This window comes from Podarcis bocagei (assembly GCF_964188305.1).
Source record: "Podarcis bocagei genome assembly, chromosome: 4".
NCBI classification, from domain to species: domain Eukaryota; kingdom Metazoa; phylum Chordata; class Lepidosauria; order Squamata; family Lacertidae; genus Podarcis; species Podarcis bocagei.
The window spans coordinates 70,833,207-70,848,112 of record NC_138128.1 but is presented as its reverse complement, the minus strand read 5'-3'; the positions used below and the strand labels follow the sequence as shown (position 1 = coordinate 70,848,112).

Sequence of the window (14,906 nt, the reverse complement as noted above, 5' to 3'; positions counted from 1 at the left end):
ATTAGGAGGCAACGAAAATGAATGAGAATAATGAAGATGTGACACCCCCCCTTTTTATGACTTTAAAATGATCCTAACAAAGGGATAATAGGACAAATGAAGGTTTTAACAATGATAATGACTCAAGTAACAAAGCCATGTTTTCTCCCATTGCACACCCCTAATTCTGAGGCTGAGTCTTATTTGATATGTTAATCTTGAGTGAATAAATAAGGAGTCCCTTGGTGCTTGCTTCACAATTGCTATTCAGCATGCAGATTTCCACTTCTGTGCTGAAATGTCATTCTTCTAGCTAGAAGTCCTTTAGGAAAGTAAAAACTCTCCCAACAAAAGGAGAGAAAAGATTGGCAATTGAAGATAATAGAGGGATAAAGCATGCAAGGTTATGGGAAATAAAGTCTTTAAACTCAGATATGCAAAATGAGATGGCATCTGCCTCTGCCAGCTAACACTGTCTTAACTGACACTGCTTTCTCCCCCTCCTTTCCATGAATCTTCTCCATCCAGTTTTTATTTCTGGTTTGAACAAAAAGGTTCAAAGGGAAACTCCAGCATGATGTTGATGAGTAACTCATTAGCAAATATAGTGCTGTTGCATTTGGTCTTAATGAGAATAGCATTCACACCAAAAAAAAGCAATAGGTGACTTAAGGTGTCAAAGTTATTTACCTTACAGTCATAGGCGCCGACTCCATGGGGCTTGAGGGGGCTCGAGCCCCCTCAAAAATTTTTTTGGGGGGGCTCAGCCCCCCAAATAATCTCGGGCCGGCGCCCTTCCAGGAGAGCGCCGCCGCCGTCCCCCGCCTCCTCCTCACCTGCTCCTTCGCCAGCCAGCCAGCCGCGCGCCCTAATCGGAGGCACTGCCGGAAATCCCGTGAGAACAGGGGAATCCCGACTGGCCACACCTCCCAGCCAGCCAATCGGCTAGCTGGGGGGGCGTGGCTTGCCCTATTTAGGGCCGGAGCCACTTTATTTGCATATTCATGAGCTTATTTATTATTCATGAGCTTTCCCGGGCCCCCCCAATATTTTTTCTAAGTCCGCGTCCCTGCTTACAGTGCAGATTTACCACTAATGACTGGTTTATTTCTAGGTACCACTGGCAGCTAAATGGATGTTGAAATCATCTCTGTTCTGCCGGTCTAATTCTGTCACTTGTGGTTTCATTGCCTTTAGAGATCCACCGTGTACAGCTAGTTTGTTTTCTCATATGAACCCTTGTCAAACACATAAGCATCTGATGAAGCAGGTTTGAGCCAGTGTGGTGTGCAATCCAGTGTAATGTAATGTAATGTAATGGTTAGAGTTGTTAGCATCACTCTGTCTCATAAGACAAGGGAGTGCACCTCTGCAGGTGAAGTCAAACTTCTGAAGAATCCCAGTGCTTGTTGTGGCTGCAGAGAGCCGTAACTGTTGGCTCCTGCATTGTTTTTGCTCTATAAGCCGCACTGAAGTGACATCTCTGGGCACAAGCCTGGGCAGTGTGTATGGAGGTCCTGGGCTGCCCAGATGACAAGACCCCCATCTTGGCCTCGCTGATGTGGTCCAAAGAAAAGCAAAGCAATGACTGGAGGAGTTGCCAGAAGGAGGTGTACAAAGTGCCATCCTACTGTTTTAGAGACTCCACTCCACATTTGTTTACTCCTTAGGCCTTTTCTTTCTTCTCTCACCTGGTTTAGCCACCAGTTGAAGTTGTTCCCAGGGTGTGGCCACTATCACATGCTGACAGCTTCTAGGAGCCACTGGCGAGAGCTGAGTGCAGGGTGGGGACCAAAGGTGGACAAACTTCCCCAGAAGAAGCACAACGTGTTCCCCACCAAAGGTACTATCCCTCCCCTAACACCCCCTACATCCTAATGGCTAGAGTGATGGACTAGGAACTAGAAGACCCAAGTTCAAATCCTCACTCACCCATAAAGCTCACCAGGTGACCCTGGGCCAGTCATTCTCTCTCAGCTTAAACTACTTCACAGGTATGTAAAGGTAAAGGGACCCCTGACCATTAGGTCCAGTCACGGACGACTCTGGGGTTGCGGTGCTCATCTCGGTTTACTGGCTGAGGAAGCCGGCGTACAGCTTCCGGGTCATGTGGCCAGCATGACTAAGCCGCTTCTGGCGAACCAGAGCAGCGCACGGAAACGCCGTTTACCTTCCCGCCGGAGTGGTACCTATTTATCTACTTGCACTTTGACGTGCTTTCGAACTGCTAGGTTGGCAGTCATTCTCTCTCAGCTTAAACTACTTCACAGGTATGTAGTGAGGATTAAATGGGGGGGGGATAAACCACATACACCACCTTGAGCACCTTGGTGGAAAGGTAGGATTTAAATGTAATAAAAATCATTTCTGTATTAACACTTGTGCTACACTCCCAAAAGAAAAGAAAAGCCAGAGGATTTTTTTGTTTCTGTCTTACTGTGTCATTACAAATGATTGATAGATGACATTTTTGGTTCCTGTCTATCAGACCTTGTGGCCCCTTAGGCCATGATTATCCTGTCACAGATGAAAACATCCTTAGATTTTAAAACGCAGTTTAAATGAGCGGCATTAAAATGCTGCTCATCCAGATTTGTAAAGGCTGCCCAGGGGAGTGCTCCCCTGAGGTCTTGGGCGGGAGAAATGAGATGTGTCTGCTTGGCTTCAAATGTTGTCAGCTTCCTCACTTTAGGAATGCATGGGAAGTTGGAAGCCAAAGGGGTTCTGATTCCCATTAGGATTCTCATTTGCAAGACCTTTGAAATCTTTGAGTGTCAGATAGAAATTGCAAACTTTTAAAAAAAGGAGAGAAAAGCCTTGTCCCATCCTACCATGTGGAAAGGTAAGCTGAGTGCGCCTTCCATTTACATAACAGAGAAAAATGTATATGCTGGGATTTTCTCTGTTGCTGATTTTCACTTGCCAGCCAACAAAGTAGCTCATTCTTCATTACTGAATGTCACCAAGTTTATCCTGTGTGACGAACCCAGTATAATTTCTGGATTACATGAGCGTTCACCGAACAGAACAGTTCTTATTAACTGAAGCCAGCTACTGCTGAGGAATGCAACATAGTTACTAGGCACAGAAGGGTGTCATCCTTAGCTGCAACTAACAATCAGAATGATATTTTTTTATTATTATTCCAAAAAGAAAAGAGGGTGGTGTTTGCACATTGATCTATCCCCTACCAAGCATTTATCTTCACACCACGGCCTGTGGCAAATCGTCCTCTTTGTTGGAAAATCGAGGCGTTCATTGCTGTAAAAATAATCCTTTAAATCAGCATCCACATGTACATCTACCTGGAAGTGAGCTTACTTATCACAGTGGAACTTATTTCTAAGGAAGCATGCATAGGATTGCACTGTTAAGCAGCTGAAATTATTTCTTTTTCATGGATGCATGACTGACAGGGCAATTTCTAGCTGAAAAAGAGCCTACTTTTCCATTACGTTTTGGGCATTTTCAAGGAGCACATACACAGTCTTTGGCATTTCTCTTTTGACAGTTGTGTTGAATGTGAGCAAAAACTATTTAGAGTGAAGGCTCACTGTGCCTTCTGAATCAGTACTGTGTTGCCTTCAGTGATGATGTTACCCAGCAGCCAAGCATGATTAGCTAAATGGCATAAGGACATTTGTGCTTCCTGAATAGTCTTGGGTTACCCATTGTCACTGACTCATTAAGGAACATAGGAAGAAGACTTATTTCAGTCCAGATTATTTGTCCACCTTGTGCAGGGGTAGCCAGTGTGCTGCCCCCTAGATGCTGTTGGACTACAACTTCCATCAGCCCATGCCAGTATCGTGAAATGTTGGGGGTGGTAGGAGTTGGAGTCTAACAACCTCTGGAGGGTATTGCTTTGGCTGCCCCTGGCCAAGCCCATCTTTGCCAACTCCAGTGCTTTTTTTCTGGGGGGGGGGGACGACGCAGGAGTACTCATACCCCTAAATATTTTGTGAATCTAATGGAAGAAGAAACTTAAAAAATTAAAAAAATTAGTTTCTTCTCTAGCACGGTGAATCGTCATTTTTGTTGAATAGCATGGTGAATGGTCACTTCTCTTGTCACCCCTGATGACGGCCTCATTTCCTGTCAGGGTGTTTCCTGAGTCTCAGATGGAAGTGAGCTTTTAATGTGTGAAGTAGGAGTTGAAATCTAGCCTGGAATCGGGAAGATATTACTGCACACAACCTCATGCCAGTATGGAAGTTACTGCGAGCTGTCAGCTGTGTAATATGACGTAATGCAGGTTCTTTGTACTTTTGTCCATTTACTGTATTTATTTTCCCCAATTTGAACTATAAAATGGTGATTTTCTTGAGTCAAAATGAGAGTACCCCTAAACATTTTTTAAGAGGAAAAACACTGGCCAACTTGACTAGCAGCAGCTTTCTAGGGCCTATTGCATCATGTCCTACCTGTTTCCTGTTAAAAAGAAAAACAAAGCAAAATAGCTGACCCACTAGGACTAATGGGACACTGGTGCACCAACCTCAGCCACCACTCAGTCTTCTTGCTTACAGCCAATCCGAGGGGTCGCCCTGCCTGCTGGCTTCCTCCTCCTCTGTAGTCTCAGTGTTGCCCTTGTAGAACTCACCAGGGAGGAAAATGGGGGCAAAAATGTCAGTCATTATCTCTGTCCCCACCTACTGTTGGGGCTCCATGCCTTCCACCCCACCAGCCGCAACGGGCACCAGCTGCCACTGCAAAACAGGAGTTGTCAGGAATTAAACCTGGGATTTCTACAGGCAAGGCAGCTGCTCTGCTAATGAGCTCTGGTTCCCCCAAAGGAAGAAGAAGTACTTGCAGTCATTAAAAGATTGGTGCAGCAGAGAGAGGAAACAATAGCAGCAAACAGAAATGGATAATGGCGAACATTCTCACAAGGAAAATGGTCCTGTCTCCCGTGCACTATTTTCCACATGAAAATTGAAACAAGAGAGCACTTGGCACAGCCCTAGTAATTTTCCAAGGCTGCCAATTGTTGAGCGAGTGAATCCATTGATTTCTGATTAGAGAACCCTTCATATAGAAATCTGTAGGAGACTAACCCAACTCCCCGTGATGCTGGAATGTCTATGAAGGCACTTTTTGGGGAGAATAATCACACATTAAATATAAAAGGAACTTTGGCTTCTGCGTTATAATTAATACATAAATCAAAACACTGTTCTTCCTACCTTGGAGCTCAGCAACCAGCAGCAGTTAATAACTTATACATAGATGTAAATTAATAACACTGTTCAAATTAAATTATATCTCTTTCATTTTTAATATGCAATGTCACGTAATGGAAAAAGATCACATCACATTTTGTACAACATAAACGGTAGATATGTTAGGGCTGAACTGGCTATAAAATAACATGAAACTAAGTAGTCTCATTAAATGTAGCAGTAGGGAACCGATTTAGAGAAAACTTGCACTCAGAAAACCTGCAACTGCCAAGCTGATACTTCAAAAACACACCATGTGTAAAGGGTAGGAACTTGCATGCTTGAGGCACATCACAAAGCTTGAGGTTGCTACTGTTATGATGAAACAAACACATACTTTATTTGTTAGGAATTACATCTACAGGTACAAAAGTATGTGGACATTGCCAAATTAAGAGGGTGGCTGTGATTTGTTTTGCATATGGTTTTGGAAAGCATTAATCAGGCAGGCTGGCCTTTAAACACACCAAGTGGTTTGGCTTTTATTGACTGTTTCTGGAGTTTGTCCTTGTGTTGGGTGGTATTCTGCGTTCTAAGTGATTTCGGATGAACACTTCTTGTATATTTGTATTTGTGTTGTGTTTGTGGATGCTTTATTTTGTATTTTTTGCTTTACTCTCTTGTAAATGGCTTTGAGACACCTTTCAGTTGTGTGAAGCAATCCATAAAATTAATAAACCAAACAGAAAAGAAACAGTATTGATCCTTCACACATACAAACCTGAAAATAGTCCCCTTGACTGAGAGCTCCCCAAGCACTGCATTGAAAACATGAAGCTCCTGCATAAATGGACTTCCCTGTTCACTGTAATGGAGAATGTAGCGTGACTCAAAGAAAATGGGGAAGCCCCTGTAAGGTAGAAGATGCTCATTAGAAAAACCACAGTGCTCCCAAAACTGAAATAAATTACGTTCACAGTAAGCCACGCTGCACTTTCTGCATGAAGCCCAAAATTGACAAATACAACTGATATGAGTCACACAATACCTAGACCTCTAATTAGTAGCCAGGCTTGCTTCAAAACTCTTTTAACAACAACAACAACACACAATTGTTTGGGGGAGAGAAGCTCTTCCCCATTCCCCCAGCATAGAAAACACCACTCCACCAGTGGTAGCCCTATTAATCAAAGCTTGACAGGGCAATTGGGCTTTGTAAATGTGAACATTGGTAATTTTGTGCAAAACTTTCTGGGAATACAAACTGGGATTTTTGATCTGGGTATATGGCATCCCCAGAGAGAAAGCTGACCTGCTCTGATTAGGGGAAGAGGTGACTTTCCCTGTTTTCCTTTCTTTTGTTACATGGTTTGTTGTACTGATTTGACAACCCAGGTGACAGGCTGAAAAATTCAAAGCCCGCATTTCTGAATAATGTGATGGATTCATAGGGGCAAAAGTTAGTTAATTCCATATTTGCCTAATGCTCTCTGACAAGTTTGTCACTCTCATTCCAGCTGTTTTCTTTGGTTGCAATCCAAAACGCTCTTAGGCAAACTTAGTCTCGTTGACGTTCAGGGGACTTTAACCTCATGGAGCACATTCCAGATCGCATTGTTTGCACATGGATCTTCTCCAATTACAAATCTTTTCTAACAAGGCATAATAAATGTCCTTTGCTAGAGAGTCATTTTCTATGTGTTGGCCACCCGGAGTGCTACATCGCACTGCCAAATTGGAATCCCTTAACAGATAAGAGAGATTAAAGAAATGTTCAAATACTTTGCCAGAGTTAGTAGAATGGCATGTCCAGATTTTTGATTTTTTTAAGTGTCTAAAACAGAAGCTTTTAATGCTCAACTCTGACTGGAAGTGACATCCTTTGTTCTGTAAGCCTTTGTTCCTAGTCCAATTATAAATTGTGTGGCTTGATTACCACTGATCCTGGTCATCTAATTTTTAAAAAAGAAATCCAAGCGCTTCCATGCACACTGTAAGACCTGTAGCGGTCTCTTTCACAAGTTGCTAAGTAAAGTACCATTAGTTTGGGCAACATAGGAGAAGTTTTGAGCACAGCCAGTTAAATCTTAAGCAAGAATGTGAAGCTATGTTGCATGCTCACAGAGAGATGACTGCTCTGACTGCTTCCTGTAATGATAGGTGCTAGTCTGGACTTCTTACATGGATTAGTTTTATGAATTGTGGCACCAGTAAAGCTGCATAACATTAAAGGTATCCCCTCATGAACTATCTGTGATTCTGGGACACCTGCTACCTCATATGTGAGCTAAAAGAACAGTGAACATCCTCACCCTAATGGCTACAGAAAAGAACAGAGCACAAGTCCTGTGAGCAGAAACTGGATTTCAAACAGAGAAGACAATCCCATTTTTAGGATAAATTCAGGATAAAGATAAGATGTAGTCTTCCACAAATTAGGACCGAGTCCTTCTTATCGCAAACATAACTCACAGAAAGCGTGTTCTCCCTAACAGAGAGCACGTGTTGCGGTTGGGGGAACAGGCCACTGTGTCATGACTAGGCAAATTTGGTGGAACCCAAACCTGTAAAGGGTTAATTGGGTTGCTGGGGATTTTTGAGTGTTGCCAATTCGGAGGAGGGGTCAGAGGCTATAAATATAGGAGCCAGACGATGAGACATCCTCTTGGCCGTTTTGCACCGGATCACATGGAGCACTTGGACAATCTTCTCATTGTCTGGTTACATTTCTTTACAGTAGTGCCCCGCAAGACGAATGCCTCGCAAGACAAAAAACTCGCTAGACGAAAGGTTTTTCCGTTCGCGATTTGCCTTTCAAGACGAAATTTCCCTATGGGCTTGCTTCACAAGACGAAAATGTCTCGCGGCTTTGTTTCCTTTGTCTAAAAACAAAGACATGTTTTGTTTATAAAGTTAATTTATTTTCCCTTCAATTTTTGAACTGCTCTTTACAGTATGTGTGACTTTAAAGAGCACTTAATAAACACTTTTTGTACCAAATTTGGCTTTGTTTGGACTTTTTTTGACCATAGGAACGCATTAATTGATTTTCAATGCATTCCTATGGGATTTCGTGCTTCGCAAGACGAAAAATTCGCTAGACGACAAAAATTGCGGAACGAATTAATTTCGTCTTGCGGGGCACCACTGTATTTCTTTATTTCCCCTTTCTTTTAATCCTCTCTAGTCCCTTAAATAATTTATTTCCCCCCCCTTTTCCTGTTCGATTTCCCACCCCACCCCTTACCCTGCCCTGTGGGAAGATTCTCCCTGTATCTGTGGCTTGCCTTTCCCAATAGTGAGAGAGCCCCCGTTAAGGGCTTTCTTTCACAAAAAGGTTTCCCCCATTTCTCTTGTTGAAATTGTGGGGCTAGTCAGGGCTGTTCCCAGCTTAGCTGGAATCACTTTCGTTTATAGTATCCCCGAAGATTGGCTTTATTTTGAGTGTGTGCAGCGCTGTTGGCCAAATTTTAAGCTAGCCTTGGGTGGGAGCACTAATTTGAGTTCCTTTAATATTGTTATGACATTCTCGCTATAGGAATGTATCTGCTTGCAGGCCCAGTTGCTGCTAATGTATATCTGAGGCAGACAGAGGGCCCCAGAGGCTCCCTGTGCCTCCAAGGACTATGAGCACTCTGTATATGCTCTTGAACTATGCTGTTTCTGAACGAGTTTATTTTCTTTAAGTTTGTTTTGCCCTGATAGTGGCGACTGCCATTTTAGAGATGAGCCATTGTGGCTTGGTGGCTAAAGTGTAGGACTAGGACCTGGGAGACAGGGTTCATATCCCCCTCTTAGCCATTGTTATAACAAAACAAAACAAACTGCTCCTTTTGGGCTATTCTGTTGCTGGGTAGTTTGGCCCATTTGTGATAGAAGAACTTTGGGTTTCTTGAAGGGGTGCTTCCCTCTAAAAGGGCAAGCAGGGGTACCTGGACAAGCTGTGGGCTACCTCAACTCTGCTATTTCACTGGAAACATTTATGCCTGGCCTAGCAGGTGATCCTAGGGTTTTGCCCTAGAATTCGATGGCCTGGAAGCATTTCCAGCCTGAATAGTGTCCCCATGTGGTCCATGAAGCTTTGGTTTCACTGGGTCAGCGCATAGTGCCGGTAATGCCTAGGTTGCAGGATTGGTCCCGGTATGGGACAGCTGCATGCTCCCCCATTGCTCTACCTGGACACTTAGGTCCTTTTGGTGGTTACCTCACTGTGAGGGATGTAACAGGCGCCACGTTTGCAATATGCAACTGGGGGAAAGCACCTTTGCGTACCTGCATTGCAGTTTGCTCTGTGCGTTGCAGAGCACGGCGCTGCACGGGCTGCAATTGCATTGCATTGCGTGAGAGATTTGCAGTTGCATTGCACGGAGGGTGTGTGCATTGCATGGAGGGTGTGTGTGCATTGCACGGAGTGTGTAGTTGCATTGCACAAAGTGTGTTGTATTGCATGAAGTGTGTTGCATTGTACGAAGTGGGTTGCTGCATTGCACAAAGTGGGTTGTTGCATTGTACGGAAGGTGTGTGCATTGCACGGAGGGTGTGTGCATTGCATGGAGGGTGTAGTTGCATTGCAGAGAGTGTGTTTTTTGCACTGCACAGAGTGTGTGTGCATTGCACGGAGTATGTAGTTGCATTGAACGGAGGGTGTGTGCAGTGCACGGAGTGTGTAGTTGCATTGCATGGAATGTAGTTGCATTGCATGGAGTGTGTGTGCATTGCAGGGAGTGTGTTTTGCATTGCACGGAGTGTGTAGTTGCATTGAACGGAGTGTGTAGTTGCATTGCACGGAGGGTTTGTGCGTGCATTGCACGGAGTGTGTAGTTGCATTGCACAGAGCGTGTTTTTGCATTGCACGGGGGGTGTAGTTGCATTGCACGGAGTGTGTAGTTGCATTGCATGGAGAGTGTGTGCACTGCACGGAGTGTGTTTTTTGCATTGCACAGAGTGTGTGTCTGAAAAGGAAGCTGGCTCGGCAGCAGCTTTGTCGGGACTTCTTTAGGGGTTCTGGCCAGCATCGGCCCTGTAAATTCACATATCATGATGGCAGCACAAGATGCCCCCTGCCCAAGCGGGGGCTGGAAGCTGGCAAGCAATAGCTCAATACCTTTTGCCCAATATTCCCCTTTATTTAGGGATCCAGTTGGATATCGTTGCTAAAACATACCACTTGCCTATGGAGAAGCTGTCTGCCTTGAAGGAAGTTATTTTGTAATACTTCCTCGTAGCAAGTGATGCTTCCTCAGATCCGATCTTGCTGGGTCACTTAATTAATCTTCCCACCAGGCCAGGCTGTCTGAGGTCCCCTTACCTTTGTGTACGCCTACCAAGTGTGGTGAAGGCAGATATCAGGCGATGGTAGCAATTCCTGCATGTATGCAATAGTAGTTCGCCATGGCAGGATACCTTGAACCTGCACAGGGATTTTCAGCTTCATGCTGGTGCTGCTGGATCTTTGCCCTTTGGTTTTTATTTCAAGGGTTGCTGGTGTGCAAAGCTATGGCCTCAAGCCCGGTGTGGTGAGGCAATCATGTGACATAACTTTTCTTGAGTTTTCCCCATTGTAGTAGCAGTTCACATGTGGCCCGAGGAGTTCAGTGACCATCGGATCGTTTTTTGGTTTAATAACCAGGTAGTGGTGAGCATCTTGGCAAAACAGTCCTCACGCTCTAGCACAGTTTCTGCCGCCCTGCTCATGCTTTTGAGCTGCGCCACTTAAGGTTTAATATTGTGCTTTCTACTCTCCAAATTATGGGATCCTCTAATGATGTCGCTGACACTCTATCCCACTTTCAGATGAAGCGCTTCAGATCCTGGGCTCCAGACTCAGCTATTGCCAGACTTTTCCAGACCACCTGTGGCATTTTGACAACAATTAGTAATTACAGAGAGCGGCAGCTTCCATTTCCCCTTCTGCTTTTACCTCTTATGGAAAGGATGGATTTCTTAGCCTTAAGCTGGCAGTCCTCGGCCATTCAGATGAATTGGCCCCCATCCTCTGAGCAGATCCTGCAGTATTTGGTCCACCTGCTGCAGATGGGGCGTGCTGTTATAACTATAAGAATTCAGTCTGCTGCAATGTCTGTTACACTGAAGCTTTATTTTTCAGAGACCCTTGTATAAAGTTTGTAGTGCGCAGGGCCTTGGAAGGTTGGAATAGGCTCCAACCTCATAGGACAGTGGGCAGGAAGTCGGTCAATTTTACCTATGCAGTATCTGCAACAAGTTAAAACTTGTCTGCTGGTTAAAGATCAATGCAAGACTCCTTTCAGTAGTCCATTGCATTTTCGCACTGAGGGTTGGGAAAATGGTTGTTGGAGCCAGTACGGGGCTGAGAGTCTGGAGGCTTATTGCTTCAGGACTTTTCCTCATCCTTTGGAGCTTGTCATTAGAGTTGGGAACTCTAAAACAGACTTAGTGGGCAGGAGTGCCACAATCAGGCTTCCCGCCACAGGTGAGGAGGGCCCTTGCCTGGTTATGGATAACAGAATATTTGGCTTTTATTCCCTGGGGGCTGGCCTGCCCCTAGTGCATGAAAATCAATGTGCTCACGTTGTGCACCAGTTATTACGGCCTGCGACTTGCTTACCGCTGAACACGCCTCATTCCTTACGATTAGGTGCTGCTGCAAAGGCTGCACACTGGGGGCCTGTTAGTAGACAGGATTGTGAATACGGGTCATTGGAAGTTTGACGCTGACAAGGGTTATATCAGGAAGTGTCACAATGATGTCTGTGCTGATGCTTGTCTGTTATTTCCTTTTTCATAGGAGCAGCTGTGCACATTTGGGCCACAGCATTGTACACTAGGCTGGCAAGCATGTTGACGAGTTTGAACTGGGGCGCCATCTCAGTCTTCCTGCCCATGTGAACATATACTGGATGTCCAGATGGGGAATGCTTTGGGAGGAGATCCTTCCTTTGGTGTGGTCGAGTGTGACCTGTGCAGGTCCTCCCGCAGTGCTGGTGGTACAGCTGGGCGAGAATGTTTGCTGTCTTCCTCCAGCATAAGTTTGCATTCCTGCATGCAAGAGGGCTTGGATTGAGTTGATGGCAGCTCTCCCTGGACTCGAAATAATTTAAGGCATTGGTTCAAGGTGGTCTGGAGCGGGGGTTGGAGCACCTGTCCCCTCCAATGTGCAAAGATATTCCATTAAGGGAATCCAAGGATTCGCCATGCTTTTGTCACCCCCTTTCGAGGGGTACGGCCACGCAAGAGTCCCTGGGAGCATTTGGGGGTGAGCTTGAGTCTGATCCTGGTTCATTGCTCCCCCACGCTGTTTATTTGTACTGATGATATGGTGGGGCCCAGTCGTCAGTGCTGCCCTGCTGAGGTCAGGTGCAGCTAGTCAGGAACCAATGCCTAGACAAACTACCACTGAGCAGGCCAGAAAGCATGTTAATAAGGCGGTGGACAATAGAATAAAATAAATAAAGTAAATAAAATAACAAATAAAATAAAATAGGTCCTTGCTTTAGGTGGTTCTGTAATATTGCACCCTGCTATTTTTCTTCAAGGCAGTTGCCCCCTTTAGGGCAGATGGGGTGCATCTTTCCCCTATGGGGAAAGACACCTGGTGGGATGCGATTGCCTTGGGATTCATTGCTCCCCCACAATGTTTGCTGGTACTGACGATATGGTGGGGCCCAGTCGTCAGTGCTGCCCTGCTGAGGTCAGGTGCAGCTAGTCGGGAACCAATGCCTAGACAAACTACCACCGAGAAGGCCGGAAACCGTGTTAATAAGGCAGTGGAAATAAAATACAGGTCATTGGAAATCAAATGCATTCAAAGGCCCTTGCCCTGTAAAAGATGTCAGCAAGTACTTGGCGGTGCGCACCCCAGGGGATGGGCCTCTACTCAGGCATGAAAATGGGTCGCCCCTAGCAGGCACCAATTTGCGAAGGTGATGCGGAAGGCGATTCTGGCTTGTGGCAGCACAGCTGGTGATTTTGCTCCCCATTCATTTAGGATTGGGGCTGCCACGACGGCAGCTCACTGGGGCTTGTCAGCCACCAGAATAAAGGATTTGGGCCGCTGGAAATTGGGTGCGTTCAGAGGTTATGTTCGCTAACATGGTTTCTTACATTGTTTTGTTTATCTCAGTTTTAGCAGCTGTCTGCATCTGGATGGTGGGGCACAGCATCATCCACTGGGCTGGTGTTGCAGCACGGCAGTCGGGAATGGGTCCAGGTCTCGGCCTTCCTCGGCATATTCAGTTGTCTTGGCTGTCCAGAAGGGGAATGTGCTGGTCAGAGCTCCTGCATCGGATTCGGAGGCAGTTGCTATGGGAAGGACCCCCATCGGCAATTGTGGTGCAGCTGGGTGAGAACGACCTGGTTTCTACGGACTGTTTTTCCCTGCGTGCTGCAATTTTGTCGGACTTGGAGGCGCTGCGGGCAATGGTGCCAACAGCGAAAATATTTTGGTCAAGGCTGCTACAACGGCGCGCTTGGAAGGGCAGTCGTTGCCCAGCCGCCACTGAAAGAGCCAGAAAATGCATTAACTCCGCAGTGTCGAAAAAGATCGTGGAGCTGGGCGGAGATGTGATTTTTCATCCTGAGATTTTCTCTCAGGAGCCATCCTTTTTTCGAGTTGATGGCGTGCACCTTTCTGCTTCTGGTAATGAGGCTTGGTTAGGTGCGGTGGTGTCCAAGCTGAGGTCTTGGCTGGGGCTGTGAGTGGTTTGGCGGGGAGCTGTGGGCTCCATGGCGGTTAGGCATTGGTTAAATTGGTTCTTGGAGGGGTAAGTGCCTATCCCTCCAAATGATGCGGAAAGGGAATTCCGTTAAAGGAATCCAGGGGCTTGCCATTCTTTCGTCCTTGTCCGTGGAGCCGGACTTGGGCCGTGCAAGCCCCACCGGAACATGAGGGTGAGAGGTGTGGGTCTGTGTCCCAGCTTCATTTCTCACCCAATACTTGTTTCCCACGCTGGCTTCCGGTGGTGTCCGGAAGGGACCAGCTCTGTCCTTGGGGGGCAAGGACAGATAGTCAAACCAATGCCTAAGCAACCACTCACATTTTTTGTATTTGAATAAAGTTGTGGCCAAAATTATGCCAAAAACCTTAAACAAAAATTGAAGTGTGAAGTGTGAATTTTTTTGGGGGTGGCACTGTGGGACTCAACACGCAAACGTAAACTAGGAAGAACAAGCGTGATTAAAAGGACATGGTGTCATGTTGTTCACTCACTAAGGAAGCCCCTGTTACCTAGAAGTTAAGTTCAAAGTATAAAAACTGGAGCTCACAGCTGCTATGGGAGCACAGCAGTTCTGCTGTGCCTGGTAAGCCACTTCTGGTTGCTTCCAAAGCTTTCCTTGATGTCCAAATTCTGTTGGTCCTGGCCTATCCATTCTGTCAGGGAACTGCCATCGGAGCATCAGGCGGTGGAGGGTCTCAGGGAGGAAGAAAGAGACTCAACAGCTGAGGCGGGAACCAGCAGGGGGAGGAGTGGATCTCTGAGGGAATGCGAGCAGGAGGGAGGGCTCAGAGACGCTTCCAGCGAGAACAGTGGGGAGGTATCTGAGTCTCCCATAGGGAGACCCACACCTCGCCGGAAACTGTCACGCCGTGAGTCCAGGAGACGCGTTTCCGTTAAGGAGCTTCTTTGCTGGAAACGCTTCCGCAGACAGCCACTGTCAGACACTACGAGTGACTAAGAGCAGACATGTTTGTGGAGCTCTGTCACACACAGAGGTTTGTGGAGTCGCACAAACTCTGAGGGAGCACGATTTTACGCACAAGCAGCTAATCATCCCATTACAGCAGTC

General features: G+C 46.0%; 1 long non-coding RNA gene across 1 annotated transcript; it reads left to right on the top strand.

Annotated features, from left to right (window-relative positions):
• The first annotated feature begins 11,753 nt into the window (after positions 1-11,753).
• Positions 11,754-14,213, top strand: LOC308584809. The gene is made up of 2 exons (XR_014007025.1): positions 11,754-12,903; positions 13,280-14,213. It is a non-coding gene; the product is annotated as an uncharacterized lncRNA (long non-coding RNA).
• Positions 14,214-14,906: the final 693 nt, after the last annotated feature.